A 24,753-nucleotide genomic window follows, 5' to 3' on the forward strand; every position below is an offset into this window, starting at 1 on the left:
TAGAATCACTATGTTACACATGAAACTAATGTAACATTGTGTTTTTACTATACTTAAGTTAAAAATAAATAAATAAAGGTACCTTGGTGGCTCAGTCATTAAGCATCCGGCTTCAGCTCAGGTCATGACTTCATGGTTCCTGAGTTCAAACCCCCATGGGGCTCTGTGCTGACAGTGTGGAGCTTGCTTTGGATTCTCTGTCTCCCTATCTCTCTCTGCCCCTCCCTAGTGCTCTCTATCTCTCTATCCTTCTCAAAAATAAACATTAAATTAATTAATTAATTAATCTGTTCTACTGAAAGTAAAAACAATTGTGACAGTGTTACATTAGTAGTATGCACAAGTTCTTTATTTTAGCTTAATTTAGCTCTATATTTGCTTTATTAAGGCAGGTCATTTTGGAATTCTTTGTCTTTTAGAATGTGGAAGGACTGAAATAAAAGATGTGAAACTCCAAGAAAAAAGGACTTTCCTTCCTTTATAAGGAAGGATATACATAATATGTATTTGCATAATATTCTATGTATATATAACCTATTTTTTATTCATCCATTTGTCAGTAAATATCTGGGTTGCTTCTACCTCTTAGCTATTGTGAGCTGCAATAAATATTAATACGCAAATATCTCTTCAAGACCCCATTTGTAATTCTTTGGTTATAAACTCAGAAGCAGAATTACTTGATCATATGTTTTTGTTTCTATTTTTGTTTTGAGAATCCATGGTGGTATTTTCCACAGCACATTTACCGTTTCACACTCTGACCTACAGGGCACAAGCATTCCAATTTCTCCTTGCCAACACTTCTTATTTTCTTGTTGCTTTTTTCTTTTTATTTTTTGTATTGAATATAATTTATGGTCAAATTGGTTTCTATACAATACCAAGTATTCATCCCAACAGGTGCCCCCCTCAATGCCCATCACCCACTTTCCCCTTCCCCCTACCCCCATCAACCCTCAGTTTGTTCTCAGTATTTAAGAGTCTCTCATGGGAGAGTCTCCCTCCCTCTCTGTAACTTTTGCCCCCTTCCCCTCCCCCATGGTCTTCTGTTAAGATGAAAAGACAGTTCTGTAAAGAAGACATCCAGATGGCCAACAGGCACATGAAAAGATACTCAATGTCGCTCCTCATCAGGGAAATACAAATCAAAACCACACTCAGATACAACCTCACGCCAGTCAGAGTGGCAAAAATGAACAAATAAGGAGACTATAGATGCTGGAGAGGATGTGGAAGAACAAGAACCCTCTTGCAATGTTGGTGGGAATGCAAACTGGTGCAGCTGCTCTGAAAAACATTGTGGATGATCCCCCAAAAATTAAAAATAGATCTACCCTACGACCCAGCAATAGCACTGTTAAGAATTTACCGAAAGGATACAGGAGTGCTGATGCATAGGGGCAATTGTACCCCAATGTTTATAGCAGCACTTTCAACAATGGCCAAATTATGGAAAGAGCCTAAAAGTCCATCAACTGATGAAAGGATAAAGAAGATGTGGTTTATATGACCTTTTGTAGGAACGTGGATGGACCTGGAGGGTATTATGCTAAGTGAAATAAGTCAGTCAGAGAAAGACAGATACCATATGTTTTCACTCATATGTGGATACTGAGAATCTTGTTGCTTTTTTAAAAATAGTATCAGGGGGCGCCTGGGTGGCTCAGTCGGTTAAGCGTCCGACTTCGGCTCAGGTCATGATCTCACGATCTGTGAGTTTGAGCCCCACGTCAGGCTCTGTGCTGACAGCTCAGAGCCTGGAGCCTGTTTCAGATTCTGTGTCTCCCTCTCTCTCTGCCCCTCCCCTGTTCACGCTCTGTCTCTCTCTGTCTCAAAAATAAATAAACGTTAAAAAAATAAAAATAAAAATAAAAAATAAATAAAAAAAATAGTATCGGTGTTGTTCAGGGTTCTCCTGATAAACAAAATCAATAGAGAGAGAGAGTGAGAGGGAGTGTGTATAAAATGATTTATTACAAGGAATTGGCCCATACAATTATGGAGGCTAACAAGTCCCAAGATCTTCAGGAAAAGTTGGCAAGCTGGAAACACAGGAGAGTCAATGGTTAGTTGCAATCCAAGTTTGAAGGCTTGGGAGCTGGGAGAGCCAATGGTGTAGTTCTATTCTGAAGGCTGGCAGACTAAAGAAAAAGGAAGAGCCAATGTCTCAGTTTGAGTCCAAAGGCAGGAAAATAGCCAATATCCGAGTTCAAAGACTGTCTGGTAGGAGAAATTCTTTCTTTCTTGGGGGGGGGGGAGGGTCAGCCCTTTTATTCTAGTCAGGCCTTCAAATGATCAAATAAGGACCACCTAAATTATGGAAGGCAACATTCTTTCCTCAGTCTTACAATGTAAATGTTAATTTCATCCATAACAAGCTGAGAGAAACAACAAGAATAATGTTTAACAGTACCTGAGTACATCCATGGCCCGGTCAAGGTGACACATAAAATTAACCATCACAGTAGCCATCCTAATGAGTCTGATGTGGTTTACATTTATTTATTTTTATTTTATGACATTTCGTTTTTTTAATTGAAGTATAATTTACATGCAATGTTATTATTGGTCTCAGGTGTACAACATATTAATTCAACAATTCTAAGGGAGCTAAGATGGCAGAGTTTCAAGAGGAGCCTAGGCTAGCCTCAACCCTCAAACATACCTAGATATCAAATAATTCTGAAGACCCAAGTAATTATCTGAGGACTAAAAGAACAAACTGCACAACTAGAGGGAGAGAAGAGCCCACATCATGGAATGTAGAAGGTATGGAGATGTGATTTGGGGGAGAAATGGACCACAGGTCCTATGGAGGGAAGGGAGCCCTGATCATGAAGAGAGGTGAAAGAGAGAGGAGTGTACAGGGGATCACACAAGGAAAACACTTCCTCAAAGCCATTGACAGGGAAAACAAGAAGGGCTGATCTTTGAGTTTTTACAACCAGTGGGACTCAAAGATTGGAATTTTAGAGTTCTGTTAACGGACAATGTGAAGTCCTGAGGGCACTGCAGTGTTGCTATGGAAAAGGAAGGCAGATAGCCTGGGAGAAGAAAGTTTAATCTGAGGATACCCTGGAATGCACTGGGAGAGATAGTTCCCCCTTTTTAGAGTGCATCTGGGAAATGTTTCATTGCCTTTCTGGAGATAAAAGAATGGTGGGCACCGTTACCATCCCCTGCCCCTCAACATAGGTGCAGAGACACCTTATGAGAGTAAATAAACTGGCCATTGGCTCTTTTCTGTGCTGTACTCTTCATTTCCCACCCCTGAACTTTGGCACAACAGCCATTCTGGTACAAACCTACATCAGTCCCAGTGTGGCAATACCCTCACCCAAGGGACCAGCATGGGTCCTTGCCAACCCAGTTCTCTAAAGTTTGGAGCTTTAAGACTCATACAGCCTTCTTTAGAAAGACCCCAAGGTGCACAGCACTGCTGTGTGGGTAGTAGTCCAGAAACAGACAAGGTAAAGTCAGTAATCTGAAGAAGGCCTGGGACCCTAGAGAGGAGATTGTTCTTCTGGGAGAGTTTCCCAGACAACAGTGGGCATGAACTTACCTTTGCAAGGACAAGAGAGGGGGCTTGCTCCATTTTTCTCCCCTGCCCCTCAATATAAACTAACTTAAGTAAGAAGCACAGCTACAACAGTGGCTGTCTAAACTGCCTACACCAAGTCTTTCCCCTTGCACTCTGCAGGTGATGCTTTTCTAAGGCAAGGGTGCCTAAGAACCTCCCCAAGAAGGTCAGTACAAACCCCCCTTATGCACCACATCTATTTACCATAGAGTGCTGCAAAGTTTCACCTGTAGTGGAAATAGCATAAGGTCTCTTAAGCATATAAGAGCATTCCTATTTAAAAATCACCACACTCTTTGGGTGCTTGGGTGGCTCAGTTGGTTGAGCATCTGACTTTGGCTCAGGTCATGATCTCGTGGATTGTGAGTTCAAGCCCCACATTGGGCTCACTGTTGTCAGCTTGGAGCCCACTTTGGAACTTATGTCCCCATCTCTCTCTTCCCCTCCTCTTCTCATGCTCTCTCTCTCTCTCTCAAAACAACAACAACAACAACTCACCATACTCTGACCAAAGTCTGAACAGTCCCCACTGCGGGGAAGGAGAAACTCTGCAGAAGACTGACATGAGGAAAAGAGCAGTCAAAACAGAGCATCAGAGTGGACACAGCATACACCAGAGACACTTTCTGAAGCACCAGGCCCTGGACAATATATAACCTCTTCTTTATGAAGCCAGTACTCTCAGTAACAGGAAATGTAACAGGCTTTCCTAACACAGAAAGGAAGAGAGAGACCTAGACAAAATGCCAAGAAGGAGAAGTTCATCCCCAAAGAAATAACAAGAAAAGGTCACAGCCAGGAATCTAGCTGAAACAGATATAAGTAATATGCCTGATCCAGAATTTAAAAGAACAATCATAAGGATACTAGCCAGACTTGAGAAAAGCATAGAAGACACTGGGAAGTCCCTTACAACAGAGATAAAAGAAACTAGTCAGGGAACAATGAAAAATGCAATAAATGAGATGCGAAACCAACTGGATGTAACCACCATATAGATGGAAGAAGCAGGAGAATGAAGAAGTGATATAAAAGATAAAATTATGAAAAAAAGATAAAATTATGGAAAATAATGAAACTGAAAATAAGAGAGAAAAAAATATTAGATCATGAATGTAGACTTAGGAAACTGAGTGACTCCATAAAGCCTAATAACATTCATACTATAGGAGTCCCAGAAGAAGAAGAAAAGGGAAAGTGAACAGAAGATTTACTTGAGGAAATTATAGGTGTAAACTTCCTTAATCTGGGGAAGTAAAACAGACATCCAAATCCAGGAGGTACAGAGAACTTCCATCAAAATCAACAAAAGCAGGCCAGCACCAAGTCATATCATAGTCACATTTGCAAAGTAGAGATAAAGAAAAAATCCTAAAAGCAGCAAGACAAAATAAGTCTCTAACTAACAAGGAAAGACAAATAAGGATAGCACCTGATCTCTACCTAGAAACATGGCAGGCCAGAAGGGAGTGGCATGATATATTCAACATACTGATTAGGGAAAATATGCATCCAAGAATACTCTATCCAGCAAGGCTGTTTCCTGGACAAAAACCAAAGGAGCTCATGACCACTAAACCAGCCCTGCAAGAAATATTAAAGGGGACTCTTTGAATGGTAAAGAAAGACAAAAAGTGACAAAGACTAGAAAGGAACAGAGAAAATCTCCACAAATGACAAAACAGGTAAGAAAATGGTACTAAATTCATATCTATCAATAATTACTCCAAACGTAAATGAACTAAATTCTCCAATGTCAGGATGGTTAAAAAATAAAACAAGACTCATCTGTATGTTGCCTACATAAGACTTATTTTAGTCCTAATGACACCTTCAGATTGAAAGTCAGGGGATGGAAAAACATTTATCATGCTAATGGATATCAAAAGAAAACCAGAGTAGCAATACTTATATCAGACAAACCAGATTTTAAACCAAAGACCATAGAGATGAAGAAAAGCACTTTATCATAATTAAGGGATCTGTCCAACAAGAAGAGTTAATAATTCTAAATATTTATATCCCCAACTTGGAACACCCACGTATATAAAACAATAACAAACATAAATAAACTCATTTATAATAATAGAATAATAGTAGGGGATTTTAACACCCCACTTAAAGTGATGGACAGTTCAGATAAGCAGAAAATCAACAAGTAAACAGTGGCTTTGAATGACATACTGGACCAGATGGAATTAACAGATATATTCAGACCTTTTCATCATAAAGCAACAGAATACACATTCTTTTTGAGTTCACATGGGACTAATTTCCAGAATATATGACATATAAGGTCACAAATCAGGCCTCAACAAGTAAAAAACAAAAAACAAAAAAGATTGATATCATACCATGCATATTTTCTGAACACACTATAAAACTTAAAGTTAAATACAATAAAAACATTTGGAAAGACCACAAATACAGGGATGTTAAAGAATAGCCCACTAAAGAATGAATGGGTCAATGAGGAAATTAAAGAAAAAATGGAAAATACATGGAAACAAATGATAATGAAAACTCAATGGTCCAATACCTCTGAGATGCAGCAAAAGTAGTCATAAAAGGGAAGAATTAAGCAATACAGGCCTACATCAAAAAATCAAGAAAAAATCTCAAATATACAAACTAACATTACACCTAAAGAAGCTAGAAAAAAAAATGAAGCCTAAAGCCAGCAGAGAAGGAAAATAATAATTAGAGCAGAAACAATGGATAAACAAATATACAATTGATACACAAACAAAACAACAACAACAACAATAACAAATAGTAGAACAGATGAAGGAAACCAGGAACTGGTTCTTTGAAAGAATGAATAAAATTGATAACCCCCTAGACATACTTACCAAAAACAAGAGAGAAAGGACCCAAATAAATAAAATCATGAATGAGAGAGAGGAGAATATAAGCAACACTACAGAAATACAATTATAAAAGAATATTATGAAAATTATATGCCAACAAATTGGGCAGCCTCAAAGAAATGGATAAATTCCTAGAAACATATAAGCTATCAAAACTAAAACGGGGCGTGGGGCACCTGGATGGCTCAATGTCGGTTGAGCGTCTGACTTACACGCAGGTCATAATCTCGTGGTTTGTGAATTTGAGCCCCACATGGGGCTCACCACTGTCAGCACAGAGCCATCTTCAGATCTTCTGTCTTGCTCTCTTAATCCCTCCCCCAACTTGTGCTCTCTCTCTCTCTCAAAAATAAATGAACATTTTTAAAAAACTGAAATAGGAACAAATAGAAAACTTGAACCAACCAATAAACAGCAGAGAAATTGAATCAGTAATCAAAAATCTCCCAAGAAACAAAAGTCCAGGGCTAAATGGCTTCATAGAGATACTCTGCCAGACATTTAAAAAAGAGTTAATGTGGATTCTTCTCAAACTATTCCAAAAAAACACGGAAATGGAAGGAAAACTTCCAAACTCATTCTACAAGGCCAGCATTACTTTGATTCCAAAACCAGATAAAACTTCACTTAAGAAAAAGAGAATTATAGCCCAATATCCCTGATGAACATGGATGAAAAAATTCTCATCAACATACTAACAAATCAAATCCAGCAATATATTAAAATAATTATTCACCACATCAAGTGGGATTCATTCCTGAGCTGCAGGGGCAGCTCAATATTCACAAATCAATCACCTTCCTTCTGGCAACCACCAGACTCTGTTTTGCAGTCTGGTGTGATTTTTGTTCATTTGGTTTTCATTTTAGATTCCTCATATAGGCAAAATCATATGGTATTTGTCTTTCTCTGTATGACTTATTTTTTTTTATTTTTTTTAACGTTTACTTATTTTTGAGACAGAGAGAGACAGAGCGTGAATGGGGGAGGGTCAGAGAGAGGGAGACACAGAACCTGAAACAGGCTCCAGGCTCCGAGCTGTCAGCACAGAGCCCGACGCGGGGCTCGAACTCACGGACCGCGAGATCATGACCTGAGCCGAAGTTGGCCGCCCAACCGACTGAGCCACCCAGGCGCCCCTCTGTATGACTTATTTAACTTAGCTCAACAACCTCTGGGCCATCCATATTGTTACAAATGGCAAGACCTCATTCTTTTTTATGGTTGAGTAATAGTTCATTTATACATACACCACATCTTCTTTATCCATTCACCTATTGATAAACAGGTTGCTTCCACATCATGGCAACTGTAAATAATACTTCGATAAACATAGATATGCATATATCTTTTTTGAATTAGCGTTTTCATTTTCTTTGGATAAAAACCCAGTAGTGCAATTACTAGGTCACATGGCATTTCTATTTTTAATTTTTGGAGAAAGTGCCATACTGATTTCCACATTGGCTGCACCAATTTACATTACTACCAACTATGCATGCAGGTTTCTTTCTCTCCATATCTTTCCCAGCACTTATTTTTGTCCTTTTGATTCTAGTCATTCTGAAAGGTTTAAGGTGATATCTCATTGGGTTTTGATTTGCTTTTCCCTGATGATTAGTGATTTTGAGCATCTTTTCATCAGTCTGTTTGCCATCTGTAAGAATTCTTAAAAACAATGTCCGTGAAGGTCTTCTCATTTTTTTGTCAGATTATTTGGGGAACGGGGTGTCGAGTTGTATAAATTCTTTATCTATTTTGTATAGTAACCCCTTATCAGATGTAATATTTGCAAATATCTTCTCCCATTCATTAGGCTTCCTTTTTGTTTTGTTAATGTTTTTATTCCTCTGTAAAAGCTTTTCATTTTGTTGTAGTCCCAATAGTTTACTTTTTCCTTAGTTTCCCTTGCCTGCGGAAACATCTCCATGAATATGTTTCTAAGTCTATGTCCAAGGGATCACTGTTTATGATTTCTTTTAGGAGCTTTATGGTTCCAGGTCTTGCATTTAGGCTTTTAATCCAGGTACTCCCATGTATCCCTATTTATAATTGTCAGATTACAAAATTCAGAAACCAACTTTATGTTAAACCAAAAAAAGTAAATAGAATTTATTAGGCTGAAAATAGATTATGTCATAAAATCCAAGATGTCACAGTAGCTTTGGGGTCTCAGCAATAGGATTGTTTGAGCCTCATAAAATGTCTTAATATTAAAATGATGTAGTTATCCTTTAGTTTCTCTGTGTCTAAGTTGAAAAACACGACTTTACAAGGGAGAATCTGATTAATCCTGTTTGGATTAAGTGTATTTATCCCTAAACCAATTATCTATAACTAGGAGGAATGGAGACAGGATTATATAATACTGTTATATATTAAAAGATATATTATACATATTATATGCTATGATATGAATATTTGTGTCCACCCAAAATTCATATATTGAAATCCTAATGCCCAATGTAATGGTATTAGGAGATGGGTACTTTGAGAGGTGTTTAGGTCATGTGGGTGAAGTTTTCATGAATATGATTAGTACTCATAAAGGAGACCCCAATCAGCTCCTTAGCTCCATGCCATCACATGAGGATACAATAATAAGTTGGTAGTCTGCAATCCAAAGAGGGCTTTCACCAGCCCTTGACCATGCTTACACCTTGGTCTTGGACTCCCCAGCCTCCAGAACTGTGAGAAATAAATTTATATTGTTTATGAGCTATCCAACCTATGGTACTTTGTTATAGCAGCCTGAATGGACTCAGTATATCTAGAGATACATTATATAGATATTACAGATAATAGTGTATGTAATATATGTAAGGAGAGATTTATTAGTAATTGGGTAATGTGATTTGGGGGTTGCCTAGACAAATCCAAAATCCATAGGGCAGGTCATCAGGAAGTACAAGCTAGACCTCTTGAGCACAAGCTGAAGCTTCTATCCATAGGCAGAATTCTTCTTCTTTAGAAAAGGTTCTACTTTCCTCTTATGACCTTACAATTGATTGGATAATAGCCATCTGTATTATCTAGGATAATCGCCTTAAAGGTATTTGATTATATACTTTAATCACATCTAAAAAAACACTTTCCCCAAAAACAAAAATATTAGTGTTTGATTGAATGATGGACTGTAGCCCAGCCATGTTGATACATGAAAATGACCTTCACATTGAGTGAGGTTCAATCTCTGTGGCTCTGGACTCAGCTCTGTAGAATAAAACAGAGTAGTAACCAGAAAAGGAGGAATTGCCAAAATCTAGGAAGGCAACCCTATGGGTATCCATAATATGTCCACTCAACAGTTCATAAGTTCACTTGAGTAGCAGTATAATTTACTGAGACATTGACTTCTGAGGGATTTTTCTTACATGTATTTTTTTCTATCCCATTACAAAAACAAAGTCAGGCTTTTTGTACTTCCTTGCTTCAGAGAACTTAGAACCAAGACCTGGAGATACCTATATAAAATTTCCTGTTTGGTAAAAAAATTTCTTCACCCATAGTTGACACATAAACTATGGAGCTGCCATATTTCAAAGGTAATAAACAGGCATGCACAGTGAAACTTTCATTGGTAACCTCCATTGTTGAAGTGCCACATAAGACTCTCATATTCTTCTATGACATATGGAAAGGGGAGGACCTCAAACATGACTTCCATTTAATTTCCCAGTAGCTCAGTGGGGTTAAAGTTTGGAGTTAGGTTTAGTTAAGCTTAAATAAAATTATGTGGCATTCCTTGCACATCTACTATGAAGTTAAGAATTAAACTTGCTACACAAATAGTAAGCTTGGCCACAGAAAACATTTTCTCCCCTCATTGCAAGTCTAAGTTTGTAGGAAAGGGACTCTGAACAGCTCGGTTGAGTCTGATACTCATCCCTGATCCAATCAACTATGATCATAGGAAAAGTGTATTGATTATTATTATCATAAGAATAGTGAAATATTGAAACATGGCCACTGGAAACCCACCTCTGTAACTATGTAGATTAGGAATGTCGTTAACCAGAGGAAGTTAAGGTCATCAGTTTAAAATAGCCACTACAGGGGCTCCTGGGTGGCTCAGTTGGTTAAGCGTGCAACTTTGGCTCAGGTCATGATCTCAGGGCTCATGAGTTCAAGCCCTGCGTCAGGCTCTGTTCTGACAGCTCAGAGCCTGGAGCCTGCTTTGAATTCTGTCTCCCTCTCTCTCTGACCCTCCCCCACTCATGCTCTGTCTCTCTCTGTCTCTCAAAAACGAATAAACATTAAATTTTTTTCTTTAAAATAGCCACTACACTATCATTGACTTCTTCCACTCAGTCCAATCCAAAGAGTGTCATCCTATGTCTATTATCTGGCTTCAGCAGCTTCAGTATGACTCATCTTCCAGAAGTGGTGCAGTTCCAAAATATATTTAAGCCTCAAGTCTTTCTGTGTCCTATGGTTCTAAAGTTAAGATCTTAAATACCCAAATCCTCCCGATGCTTACCACTGATAGCGCCAACTCCAACTGGCCTTCCATGGATATGGGTTGATATCTCATATAGATATTTAATATACATGTTTCCTAAGGAAAAATGAAAGGCTGGTGCTTCTAGAATCTTGACTACTAAGGAGGGTGTTGGGATGAGTGGTCCTGTTCATTCTGCAGCACATGGGAGGATATTGTTTTCAATCAGATATGTAAGGATTATTTATGGTTTCTGATTGCCATTTTGTTATGTTTGTTTTTCCCACCCAGGGATTTCTGGGTGGAAACGCTAGATAAATATTTTTTATTTATAAAATAAATATAACTTTTATCTGACATTTATGAGGAAATACTGAATAATGAGGAAATACTACATAAATAATCACAGTTAATTAATCATTAATTCAATCAAAAAATATTTACCAAATGTTTTCTACTACTAGATACTGGTACAGGTACTAAATACACATCCCCTCTCAATCTACCAATCTAAGTGACAAGGATATACATTGCACAAGCATAATTATTCTACAAATAATACAATAGAATTGCTCTAAAATTACACAAATATTTCCCTCACATTTAACCATATATGTGCTCTTTCCCTCCCACAAAGCTCATCAGAGAAGAGTGTTTTTCAGAATATAACTGTATCATTATACTTAAAATAATATAGTAACATAAATATTAAACACTAATGGTATTCTCCTTCACATTTAACAATACAACCCCTCACCCCGGAAAGCTCACTAGAAAAGTTATGCATTTTATACTATAAAAGAGTGTTATCAAAACCAAATAAAATATTACAGCAACACAAAATGTCAACTATCCTCTACTTTCTAACATTTAAACTACTAGGCCCCTACTATTAATTCAACCACTTCTTCAAAAATAAATTAAACCTTCAAAATATTTACAAAAAAAATCCTTCTTCTCTCCTCCCTCCTTATCTTCTCAGTGTTCTGAGCTCAAACTGAAAATTCCTTGTTGGAGCCCAGGTCTCTTCTTTAGTTATAGAATGGAGTGCCTTGGGTATAAGTAAAAAGTCCTGCTGTTATACTGTTCCAACCAAATCTTCCATGTGTTCTATAATCTTCAAGTTTTCTGATGTGATACCAAGAATCTCCCTTCTGGCATCCACCTCCGCAGCAGATAACAGCAAACATATTTCAAATAATGTATTTCTGTACAAATCTGTTCCTACTATCAAATAAGGATCTTGATTCTCCAGAAAAAGGAAAGTTCCAACATTTTTAAATATATCTTTCATTTAATGTTTAATCCCAGGGAGAGAAATCTTATTCTCAAAGAACTTGGTTCGATTCTGGCTCTCTTTAGCAATTGTACATTGATATTTCTCCTGTTGGAAGTGATAAAGCACCTCTGAAGTCTTTCATGCATCTCAGTTTTTTAAAGTTCAAAAAGCAGCTATCAGAGCATATAAGAATATAACATGAGTCCACTCTCATGAAAGCCTATAAAGAAAAACAAATGCTTGAAATAAATGTGATCCTTGAAGTGGCTGACACTCCAAAAGCCCATCTCTTATATATGAGCACTTCCCAAGTAGAAGTGATATTCTTAGAACTACATTTTTTATTAGAAAAATAGTCCATAACAGAGGCTTAATGCTTTTTGAACAAAAAAGGAGTAAGAGAATTAAAGAGATAAAAAAAAGGCTGCCAGTCAGTCCATGACAGCTACGATTCCACTAAGTATGAATTTAATTGTTTCATTTAAAATCCACCACTCATTCAAAATACTTTCTGTCTTCAGAAGATCACCTAAGATATATTTCTGTGTTTTAGACATATTCAGAAATTTGCAATATTACCACCTGTATTTTCAGGTTCTCTTTACTTTCCAGCTTATGTATTAAAATATATTTTTCACTGTACCTAACATAATTTCCATTTTGTCCTACAACACACCCTTGTCTCCTGTGTTCCAGGTATCTTTTTTCTAAATTAGCATGTGTATACTGGGACTGATTAGGGTCTTTCCCTTCTTACTTCCTCGACATGTTACTGGAGAATTGGCATTTATGGCAGTATGCAGAAGTAATTCTTGGTGTCCAAATGCTCTTATGACCTTGGGTTGTGGACAGTTCCAGGCCAGTTTTTAGAATATAGAAGTATGCTCACTCGTTGCTCCCCTTGGTGGATCTGATGAATGGCAGCTGTAGCCAGAAACACCTAGATGAAACAAACAAACATAACCAGGTGGTAGTCAGAAACCATGAACAATCCTCACATGCCCAATTGAAAGACAATGTTATCCTATGTGCTATGGAATGAGCAGGATAATTCCTCTTAACACTGTCCTTAGTAGTAAAGATTTTAGAAACAACAGTCTTATAGATTTTCTTAGGAAATATATATAAGTAGATACTTTTGAATTTTAAAATATTTGTAATTTTTATAAAGAGGCCTATCTATATGGAATTCCTATTTTTATTTTCCAAAGGATTGAGCTAAACTTGCATTGAGGGTGCTGCAGGGAGTCTGTGGAAAGGAGAACTTATGTATATATATTCATCGGCTTTAGCTCTCCCTTACCCCCTAATAGCTGGTACTTCTCCATTAAAGTTACTGTTAGTCTCCATTTGTAGAGTTTATTCAACCTTCTAATTCATGCTGTAGAGACTGAAAGAAAAAATTTACCCATAGAAATGTGTGAAGTTAAGGAGAGCCTCTTACCTGCAATTATGGTGTGTAGATCTGAAGTAAGAATACAGAACATCAGGTCTGAAGGAAGGTGCCAAATTCAAGGCAGGTATGCATGTCCAAAGTAACTCATCAAGCTTTTAAATGAGCATGAGTTGAAAATCAAAAGCCAAGGTATGAAGCCAAATGGGATTCAGAAATTCTGGAAACAAGAGCAGTAGGTCTAAGCAGGAGAAGCAATTCATTTTATTCTCAGGAAAAAAGCATTTCACATTCACCCACAGCTGACTTTTTACAAATCAACATCCCGTGTTTGTCTGAACAAGTTGATCTAATGAGATGGCTGTATTGGGATAAACATATTTTCCAAAGATACCCTTCCTTAAGCCCTAAAACATTTTTACAGGTTTACCCATAGAAAGCCCTAATGCATTTCAGTGCATTCATGAAGGGAAAGGGAATTTCCATGACTATTTTTGTGATCTTTTCCCTTCCAGAGAACAAGGTACCAAAATTGGTCATTTTGTCACTATGGTTATAGCATCTCTTCTGTGTTATACTTGTATTCTCTTTCATGGGTTGGAGAAATAAGTAGGATATATGGCGGAGGGTCATACCCAATGAAATATAAAACATGGAAACTGGAATAAATGTTTATGAATTGTCGTAGGCATACAATATAAAATTGTAAGGAGGGGAGCCAAATGGTGTCTCCCACTTAGGTGTCTTTGCCTGGGACTTTGTATTGGTTAGAATACCTTTTAAGTCTCTCTTTATATCTTGTCAAGATAAGAATGAAACTAAAAGATAAAAAATGGTAACAAGATTGGCAATCATAATTTCTCTGAAAGAAAGTGTTCAGGATGAAGTTCTGAAGCAGTGAGTAGTTACAAAGGGATATCATGGCAATAAAATAACCCAGGTAGATTACCATATTACCTTGTTTGATATAAGTAACTCAACCATTAGTTTGCATGTGTTTGGTAAGAGGATGTGGATATGTGGGGTTAACCAGCAGGATTCAAATTTGCAATAAAAATAAGGATTCAAGCTAGGCACAGTAGTCAAGATCTGACAGCTGGACATCCCAGAGAGGTGGAAGACTATCTTCAGGAATTAAGTATCCTTGGTCTGTGCTGTAAAAGATTTGGAAAGATTGTAATTTTTATGGACATGTTAGCCACAGAATTAGATTTCTTTTATGGACAAGATGACCATGACCAGGAAAGAGAAAAAGGTGGAAGACCTTCTTTTATCATCAAGGTAAGCATGACTGGTACAGATCAAAAAAAAAAAAAATGGAAAGCTTCTTTCATGAAAAAAGTATGCATAGATAAGCCATTTAAAACTGAAAGTGAAGGACTTATGTGCAAATTGCCATCATCACTGCTGACAAAAAAATAGATTTGTTCACGAACAAAATAGAAACAATGCTGAGGCAGTAAGGCAAATGGGAGATGTATTTCTTGAACAAAGTAGTCATGTGGTCAAGCAAACAGGATGATAGAATACTTTTTTTGTGACCCTGTGGTTGGTAGAAACTGGGGGAAAGAAGACATTTTATGATCTAAGTAGACATGACTAGTACATATTAGAAAGCAAACTGCATTTTTATTCTATTTGGGTTGACATATCAAAATACCACACAATGGCGTGTCTTATAAACCATAGAATTTAATTTCTCATAGTTCTGAGGCTGAGAAGTTCAAGATAAAGATAGCAGCATATTTGGTGTCTAATGATGGCTCACTTCCTTGTTCATAATTAGCTGTATTTTTGCCATAATCTTACATGATGGAAGGGGCTAAGGAGTACCTTAATAGTCTCTTTTATAAGGTCTCTTTTTATAAGGTCTCCATCCTCATTACCTAAGCACTTCCCAAATGCCTCAGTTCCTAACACCATCATCTTGGGGGTTAGGATTTCAACATATAATGTGGGGAGAACACATTTAGACTATAGTACACATCTTTTGTGAGCAAAGTATCATCAATGGTGCCGACAAAGAGGTAAAAGTCTTCTTTTCCAAACAAGATAGCCATGGCCAGTGCAAAGAGCAATAGGGAAGATGTTTTAATAAAAATTGTACCCATGGTTATTGTAGGCATGTGAAGTTACACAATTATTCATGAAAAAAGCACTTAGGCCTGGAACCCTTTATACATTTTTCTTTTTCTAGTTGATTTTTAATGATATATATGCACAAATAATACTTCCCAACACTTCTAGTACTTACTGTGTGTTTTAGATGTTTTACATACATTATTATATTTCATCTTGAAAATGACCTATTAACTAAGTGTTATTGCTGATGTTTTCCTAATCTCACACATGAGGAAACTGCAACATGAATCAATTGAATTAATTGCTCAAGGTTATACTTCAAATCTAAGACGTATGACTAGACATTCTGGCCGTAATGACTTTATGACACTCTTTGTGCAGGGAAGTGGGATATTTACTTAGTGAAAAAACTGGCCATGGTAAGTTCAAAGAGGAAGAGAGCAGACCAGTTTTCATAGGAAAGCAGCTCAAAGGCTGAAGCATGTACAGATGTCAAAGACTTCTTTCATGAATACTGAAGCTGTGGTTGGGGCAGACAAGGAAGTAGAAAAATGCATGTGGGTGTGGATGTATGGTTGTTTGAGGTATGGAAGAAAGGAGAATTTATCTCATCAGGTCATGAAAATGGAAGACTTTAGCTAAATAAAGTAGCTATTCCCTTGCAGGCCTGGAAAGAAACGTTCTTTTGTTTATAAATTTACTGTGGCTAGTGAAGATCACAAGGTTTGAGGCAGAAGATGTGTTTACTAAGTACATTTTCTATGCTTTTTTAAAGAAATATGGAAGATTTATTTCATGCACAAGTTTAAAAGGGAATTAGAAGGCTTCTTCTAATGAGCAAAGTAGCCATAGCTGGGCAGATACAAGGAATACTGCTCTTTTGAACAAGTGACCATTGCTAATGCAAAGAAAGATATGGGAAAACTTCTTACAAGAATGGGGTAACCATGCCAAGTTTAGAGAACAAAACAACTATTCCTGAGACACTCAAAAAATAGGAATGCTTATTTCATTATTTTTTAAAGGAAAATAAATATATGCCCAGTGAAAACATAGTGAAGACTTTTCATATGAAGGAGGCAGGGGTGAAAGGTGAAAGATTTCTGTCATGAACAAAATAACCATTGCTATGACAGTTAAGAAGATGAAATAAATTTCAATTAAGTTGCTATACCAGCACATATAAGTAAATGGAAGACTTTCATGAATAAGGTAGGAATGTCTAATATAAATGAGGCAGTAGGATGATAAGACTTATAAATAATATACTTGAAGGCATTCAAGACAAAAATAAAAAAAATTTCTGTAAGACTTTTCTTTCCTGAACAAAGTAGCCTTAACTGGTAAAAACTGAGAGATGGAAAATTTATATCGTAAATCATGTTGTCATTGCCAATATAAATTGAGAAGCAAAAGGCTTATAAAACACTTATACTATTTCAGGCTGGAGAAATGGAATTATACTTTAATTAAAAAGGTGGGAGGGGGTTTGACATGGTCAATCTGGAAATGAAAGTAGAATAAGTACTCAAAGAAATAATGGCTGAAAATTTCCATTCATGGCAAAATTATACAGCTACAGATACAAGAAGTTGAATGAACCACAACAAGGATAAACCCAAAGAAACCCAAGTTGAGATACACCATAATCATATTATGAAAACTAAAGAAAAATTAAAAAAAAATTTCTCACAAAAGTGAGAAAAACACCTTACCTTAATCCAAACAAGTTTTTCATCAGAAGTTATGAAAGACAGAAGTAAATGGCACAACACTTTTTTTAAGTATGGAAAGACAAGAATTGCCATCCCAAGTCTACAGTCAGTCATATATTCTTTAATAATGAAGGGGAGGGAGAAACTCTCAGAAAGGAAAACAAAGAACATTAGTTGCCCACAGACTTTATCTTAAAAAATGGCTAAAGGAAGTTATCTGATCCAGAAGTAAATAATAAAACACTTCAATAGGCAACATGAAAATCCTTAAAACTAATAAAATTTGGAAAATTTTAACAAAAAAGAGTCCCAATAAAGAAATGAAAGGTATAAAGGAGAAAAAAATGGAATAACATGAAATGTAGGGAAAATATTTTTTTAAAAATGAAGAGTAAAAATATGAGTAAATACAATTGACCTCCTTCTCTCCCTGAATTTTCTCAATTATGTTTCACAGTCAAAGCAAAATATCACCATAAATGTAAATATTTAAGATAATTATAAACGGAGGAGGGTAAAATGCTCTAAAGATAAATAAGATTTCTAGAGAGAAAGATAGGAAAGGATCAGAGAAAATATTTAGAAACAACCAGAAAACAATGAGTAAAATGGCAGTAAGTACAACTCAATCAATAATTACTTTCAATGTGAATTGGTTAAATGCTCCAGTCAAAAGATATAAGATGCCAGAATGGATTTAAAAAAAAATAAGACCCATCTACATGCTGTCTACAAGAGATCCATTTTAGACCTAAAGAAACCTTAAGGTTGAAAATGAGAGAATGGAGAAATATCTATTGTGCAAATGGATGTCAAAAGAAAGCTGGAGTACCAATATGTATATCAGAAAAAATAGACTTTAAAACAAAGAGTGTAACAAGAAACAAAGGACACTTTATAATAAAGGGGACAATACAACAAGAAGATATAACAATTGTAAATATTTATTCTCCTGACAAAGAAACACCTAAATACACAAAACAGTTAATAGCAAAAGTAAAGGAACTATTTGATAATAATACTGTAATAGTAGAGGACTTCAAAACCTCACTTACATCAATGGACAGATCATCTAATCAGAAAGTCAATGAGGAAACAATACCTTTGAATGACACATTGTAACAGTGGATTTAAGAGAGTATTCAGAACATTCCATCCTAAATCATCAGAATACATATTCTTTTCAAGTGCACTTGGAACATTCTTCCGAATAGGTCACATATTAGCCCATAAAACAAACCTTGATAAATTCAGGATCAAAATCATACTATGTATATTTTCTGACCAAACCTCTATGAACGTAGAAGTCAACTACAAGGAAAAAATCTGTAAAGACCACAAATATATGGAGTTTAAATAACATGCTACTAAACAATGAACAGGTCAACCAGAAAATCAAAGAAGAAATTTTTAAAAAACACATGGAAATAAATGAAAATGAAAACACAATGGTCCAAAACCTTTGGGATGGAACAAAAGTAGTGCTAAGAAGGACGTATATAGCAATACAGGCCTACTTCAAGAAGCAAAGAAGTCTGAAATAAGCTAATCTTACACCTAAGGGAGCTAGAAAAAGAACAAATGAAGCTTAAAACCAGCAGAAGGAAGGAATAATAGAGACTAGAGCAGAAATAAAAGATATAGAAACTTAAAAAAAAACAAAAACAAGAACAAAAATAGAACAGATCAGGGTAATGAGGAATAGGTTCTTTGAAAATAAGGTATAAAATTGATAAACCTCTAGCCAAGCAATCAAAAAGAAGAGAGAAAGGTCCCAAACAAATAAAATCACAAATAAGAAAAGAAAAATAACAAATAACACTACAGAAATACAAACAATTATAAGAGTATATATACTATACACATAGTATACAACTATACATACAACTATAGTTTTATGAAAAACTATATTCCAAAAAATTGGACAACCTGGAATAAATGGATAAATCCCTAGAAACATATAAATTACCAAAACTGAAACAGGAACAAGTAGAAAACTTGAACAGATTGATAACCAGCAAAGAAATTGAGTCAGTAATAAAAAAAAAAATCCCAACAAACAAAAGTCCAGGACAGATGGCTTCACAGGGGAATTCTGCCAAACATTTAAAGAAGAGATAATACTTATCCTATTCAAACTACTCTAAAACATAGAAAAGGAAGGAAAACTTCCAAATTCATTCTATGAAGCCAGCATTACCCTGATACCAAAACGACACAAAGACTCCATTGAAAAAGAGAACTTACAGGCCAATACTCCTGATGAACACGAATGCAAAAATTCTCAATAAAGTACTAGCAAACCAAATGCAACAATACATTAAAAAATCATTTATCACAGTCATATGGGATTTATTCCTGGGTTGCAAGTGTGGTTCAATATTTGCAAATCAATGTGATATGTCACTTTATCAAAACAAAGGATAAGACCAGTATGAACATTTCAATAGATACAGAAACAACATTTGACAAAGTACAGCATCAATTTATGAAAAATCCTCAGAAAGTAGGTCCAGGGGAAACATACCTCAACATAATCAAGGCCATACATGAAGAACACACAGCTCATATCATCCTAAATGGGGAAAAACTGAGAGCTTTTCCTCTAGAGTCAGAAACAAGACAAGGATTTCCACTCTCACAATTGTTATTTGATGTACATTGGAAGTCCTAGCCTCAGCAATCAGACAAATAAAAAAAGCATATAAATCAGCAAGTAAAAAGTAAAACTTTCAGTATTTGGAGACGACATGATAGTCTATATAAAAAAGAAAAAATAAAATCTGAAATACCACCAAAAAACTGCTGAAACCTACAACACAAATTCAGTAAAGTCACAGGATACAAAATGAATGCACAGATATACATAGTTCAGCAAAGTCACAAGATATAAAATCAATGTACAGAAACCTTGCATTTCTATACAACAATAACGAAGCAACAGAAAGAGAAATTAAGGAACCAATCCCATTTACAATTGCACCAAAATCCATAAAATACCTGGAATAAACCTAACCAAAGAGGTGAAAGTCCTGTACTATGAAAACTGTAAAAGACTGATGAAATTGAAGAGGACACAAACAAATGGGAAAACATTTCAAGCTCATGGATTGGAAGAACAAATATTGTTAAAATATGTATATTATCCAAAGTGATATACATATTAAATGCAATCCCTATCAAATTGCCAATAGCATTTTTTTATGGAGCTAGAAAAAACAATCATAAAATTTGAATGGAATCACAAAAGACTCCAAATAGACAAAGCAATCTTAAATAAGAAAAGCAAATCTTGGAGGCAGAACAATTCTGGACTTCAAGTTAAATGAGAAAGCTACTGTAATCAGAATAGTATGGGACTGGCATAATAGTAGACACATAGATCAATAGAACAGAATAGAAAACCCAGACATGAACCCACAATTATATGTTCAACTAATCTTTGACAAACCAGGAAAGGACATCCAATGGGAAAGACAAGCTCTTCAACAAATGGTGTTAGGAAAAGTTGACAGCAACATGCAAAAGAATGAAAATGGGTGATTTTCATATACCATTCATAAAAATAAATTCAAAATGAATTAAAGACCTAAATGGGAGACCTGAAACCATAAAAAAAAACCTATAAGAGAACACAAGAAGTAACCTCTTTGACATTGGCCATAGCAACTTCTTTCTATATGTCTCCAGAGGCATGGGAAACAAAAGCAAAGATAAACTACTAGGACTACATCAAAATAAAAAACTACTTCACAGCGAAGGAAATAATCAACAAAATTAAAAGGCAACCTACAAAATGGGAGAAGAATGTCTACATGGCATATTTTATAAAGGACTAGTATCCAAAATATATAAAGAACTTTTAAAACATAACATCCAAAAAACAAATAATCCAGTTAAAAAATGAGAAGACATGAATAGACATTTTTCCAAATAAGACATACAGATGGCCATCAGAAATATGGAAGCATGCTGAACATCACTTATAATCAGGGAAATGTAAATCAAAATCACAAGGAACTATCACCTTATACCTGTCAGAATGGCTAAAATAAAGAACACAGGAAACAACAGGCATTGGTGAGGATGTGGAAGAAAAGGAACATTCATGCACACTTGGTGGGAATGGAAAGTATTGCAGCCACTCTGTAGAACACTATGGATGCTATCCAAAAAGTTACAACTAGAACCACCTTAAAATCCAGCAATTGCACTATAGGTATTTACCCCCAAAATACAAGAACACTAACTCAAATGGATACATGCACCCTTATACTTACAGCAGTATTATTTACAACAGCCAAGATATGGCCGCACCCCAAGTGTCAAACAATTGATGAATGCATAAAGACGATATGGTGTATATGTTCAATGGAATATTACTGAGCCATAAAAAGTATGAAATTTTGGGCCGCCTGAGTGGCTCAGTCAGTTGAGCGACGACATCGGCTCAGGTCATGATCTCACAGTTTGTGAGCTCAAGCGCCACGTCTGACTCTGTGCTGACAGCTTAGAGCCTGGAGCCTGCTTCTGATTCTATGTCTCCCTCTCTCTCTGCCCTTCCCCACTCATGCTTTGTCACTCTCTGTCTCAGAAATAAATAAACATGCTCTCCAGAGGAAGATGGCAGCGTAGGAGGACGCTGGGCTCACCGCGTCCTGCTGATCACTTTGATTCCACACACATCTGTCTAATTAACCCAGAAAACCACCAGAAGACTATCAGAACAGACTCTCCAGAGCCAAACATAAACAAGAGGTGCACGGAAGATGGTAGGAAGGGCGGAGAGGTGGTGCACGCTACACGGACTGGCGGGAGGCAGCCAGAGTGGTGGAGGGGCAGCCCGCCCAGCAAGGCAAAGTCCCTGAGTCTGACTTGCAAAAGTGGAGGGGCCCAAAAGAGTGTGTTCTGACAGCCAGTGGGACTCAAATTCTGGAAGTTTATAAGTCAACAGCTCTGCTTGGAGAGTGAGAAGGCTAAAGGACAAAGGGAGGGAGACGTGTTGAGCCCCGGAAGACAGAGCTCAGCTCGGCGGGGAACAAGACACTGGGAAGCTCCATCTCCCTCGCCCATTCCCCAGCCAAAATGCCAAAGGGAACCAGTTCCCATTCGGAACTTGCTTGCACTGCGCAAACACCCAACACTGTGCTTCTGTGGATCCATCTCTCCAAAGGGTCTGCCTCCCTCCCAGTACCGCAGGGGCCCTTCTGCAGTGAACCACTGAAGTCAAAGCAAGCTAAGCCTGCCCCTTCCGCCCCTGTGCACCTTGTGATTACACCCCGGCTAATATGCCAGATCCTATAGAAGCAGCACCACAAGCCTGGCAGTGTGCAAGTAGCTCATACAGGGGTCACACCACTGCAGAGTGAATCCTGGCCCTGGCAGAGGGGAAGATAAGGTATACACCAGTCTGACTGTGGCCCCAGTGGTAGGCTGGGGGCAAACATCAGGTCTGACTACAGCCCTGCCCACCAACACAAGTTACTCCAGACAGTACAGAGGAAGAGCCCTGCAGCTCCACACCACTGCAGGAACTATCCAAAATGATGAAACGGAAGAATTCTTCTTAAAAGAAACTCCAGGAAGTAGCGACAGCTAACGAATTCATCAAAAATGATTTAAGCAATATAACAGAAAATGAACTTAAAAAAATAGTCATAAAATTAATCGCTGGGCTTGAAAAAAGCATAGAGGACAGCAGAGAATCTATTGCTTTAGAGATCAAGGGACTAAGAAAGAGTCAGGAGGAGCTAAAAATGCTATAAATGAGGTGCAAAATAAAATGGAGGCAACCACAGCTCGGACTGAAGAGGCAGAGGAGAGAATAGGTGAATTAGAAGATAAAATTATGGAAAAAGAAGAAGCTGAGAAAAACAGAGATAAAAAAAATCCAGGAGTATGAGGGGAGAATTGGAGAACTAAATGACATAATTAAACGTAATAACATACGCATAATTGGGATTCCAGAGGAGGAAGAGAAGGGAAAGGTGCTGAAGGTGTGCTTGAAGAAATCATACCTGAGAACTTCCCCCATCTGGGGAAGGAAAAAGGCATGGAATCCAAGAAGCACAGGAACTCCCTTCAGACGTAACTTGAATCGATCTTCTGCATGACATATCACAGTGAAACTGGCAAAATACAAGAATAAAGAGAAAATTCTGAAAGCAGCTAGGAATAAGCATGCCCTAACATATAAAGGAAGACCGATAAGACTAGTGACGGATCTATCTACTGAAACTTGGCAGGCCAGAAAAGAATGGCAGGAAATCTTCAATGTGATGAACAGAAAAAATATGCAGCCATGAATCCTTTATCCAGGAAGTCTGTCATTCAGAATAGAAGGAGAGATAAAGGTCTTCCCAAACAAAAACTGAAGGAATTCATCAACACTAAACCAGGCTTACAAGAGATCTTAAGGGGGAATCCTATGAGACAAAGTACCAGAGACATCACTACAAGCATGAAACCTACAGACATCACAATGACTCTAAACCCATATCTTTCTATAACACTGAATGTAAATGGACTAAATGCTCCCACCAAAAGACATAGGGTACCAGAATGGATAAAAAACACAACACCCATCTATTTGCTGTCTACAAGAGACTCATTTTAGACCTGAGGACACCTTCAGATTGAAAGTGAGGGGATGGAGAACTATCTGTCATGCTACTGGAAGTCAAATAAAGCCTTAGTAGCCATACTTTTATCAGACTAACTAGACTTTAAATTAAAGGCTGTAACAAGAGCTGGAGAAGGGCATTATGTAATAATTACAGGGTCTATCCATCAGAAAGAGCTAACAATTATAAATTTCTAAGTGCCGAATATGGGAGACCAAAATATTTAAAACAATTAATCACAAACACAAGCAACCTTATTGATAAGAATGTGGTAATTGCAGAGGACTTTATTACCCCACTTACAACAATGGATAAATCATCTATACACAGGATCAAGAAAGAAACAAGGGCCCTGAATGAGACATTGGATCACGTGGACTTGACACATATATATATAGAACTCTGCATCCCAAAGCAACAGAATATACTTTCTTTTCAAGTACACATGGAACATTATCCAAGATAGATCGCATACTGGGTCACAAAATAGAACTTCATAAGTATACAAGAATTGAGATCATACCATGCATACTTTCAGACCACAATGCTATGAAGCTTGAAATAAACCACAGGAAAAAGTCTGGAAAACCTCCAAAAGCATGGAGGTTAAAGAACAACCTACTAAAGAATGAATGGTCAACCAGGCAATTAGAGAAGAAATTTAAAAATATATGCAAACAAATGAAAATGAAAATACAACAATCCAAACACTTTGGGATGCAGCGAAGGCAGTCCTGAGAGGAAAATACATTGCAATCCAGGCCTAC

The 24,753-nt window shown here is 36.9% G+C and overlaps 1 long non-coding RNA gene across 1 annotated transcript; it reads right to left on the minus strand.

Moving 5' to 3' along the window:
• Window positions 1-7,595: 7,595 nt before the first annotated feature.
• On the minus strand, window positions 7,596-24,382 carry LOC113597486 (uncharacterized). Its single transcript, XR_003418259.2, has 3 exons — window positions 23,381-24,382; window positions 13,618-13,786; window positions 7,596-13,113 (listed from the first exon to the last, which is right to left on the minus strand). It is a non-coding gene; the product is annotated as an uncharacterized LOC113597486 (long non-coding RNA).
• Between the last annotated feature and the right edge of the window lie 371 nt (window positions 24,383-24,753).

Source organism: Acinonyx jubatus, chromosome X, assembly GCF_027475565.1.
Source record: "Acinonyx jubatus isolate Ajub_Pintada_27869175 chromosome X, VMU_Ajub_asm_v1.0, whole genome shotgun sequence".
Taxonomy (NCBI): Eukaryota; Metazoa; Chordata; class Mammalia; order Carnivora; family Felidae; genus Acinonyx; species Acinonyx jubatus.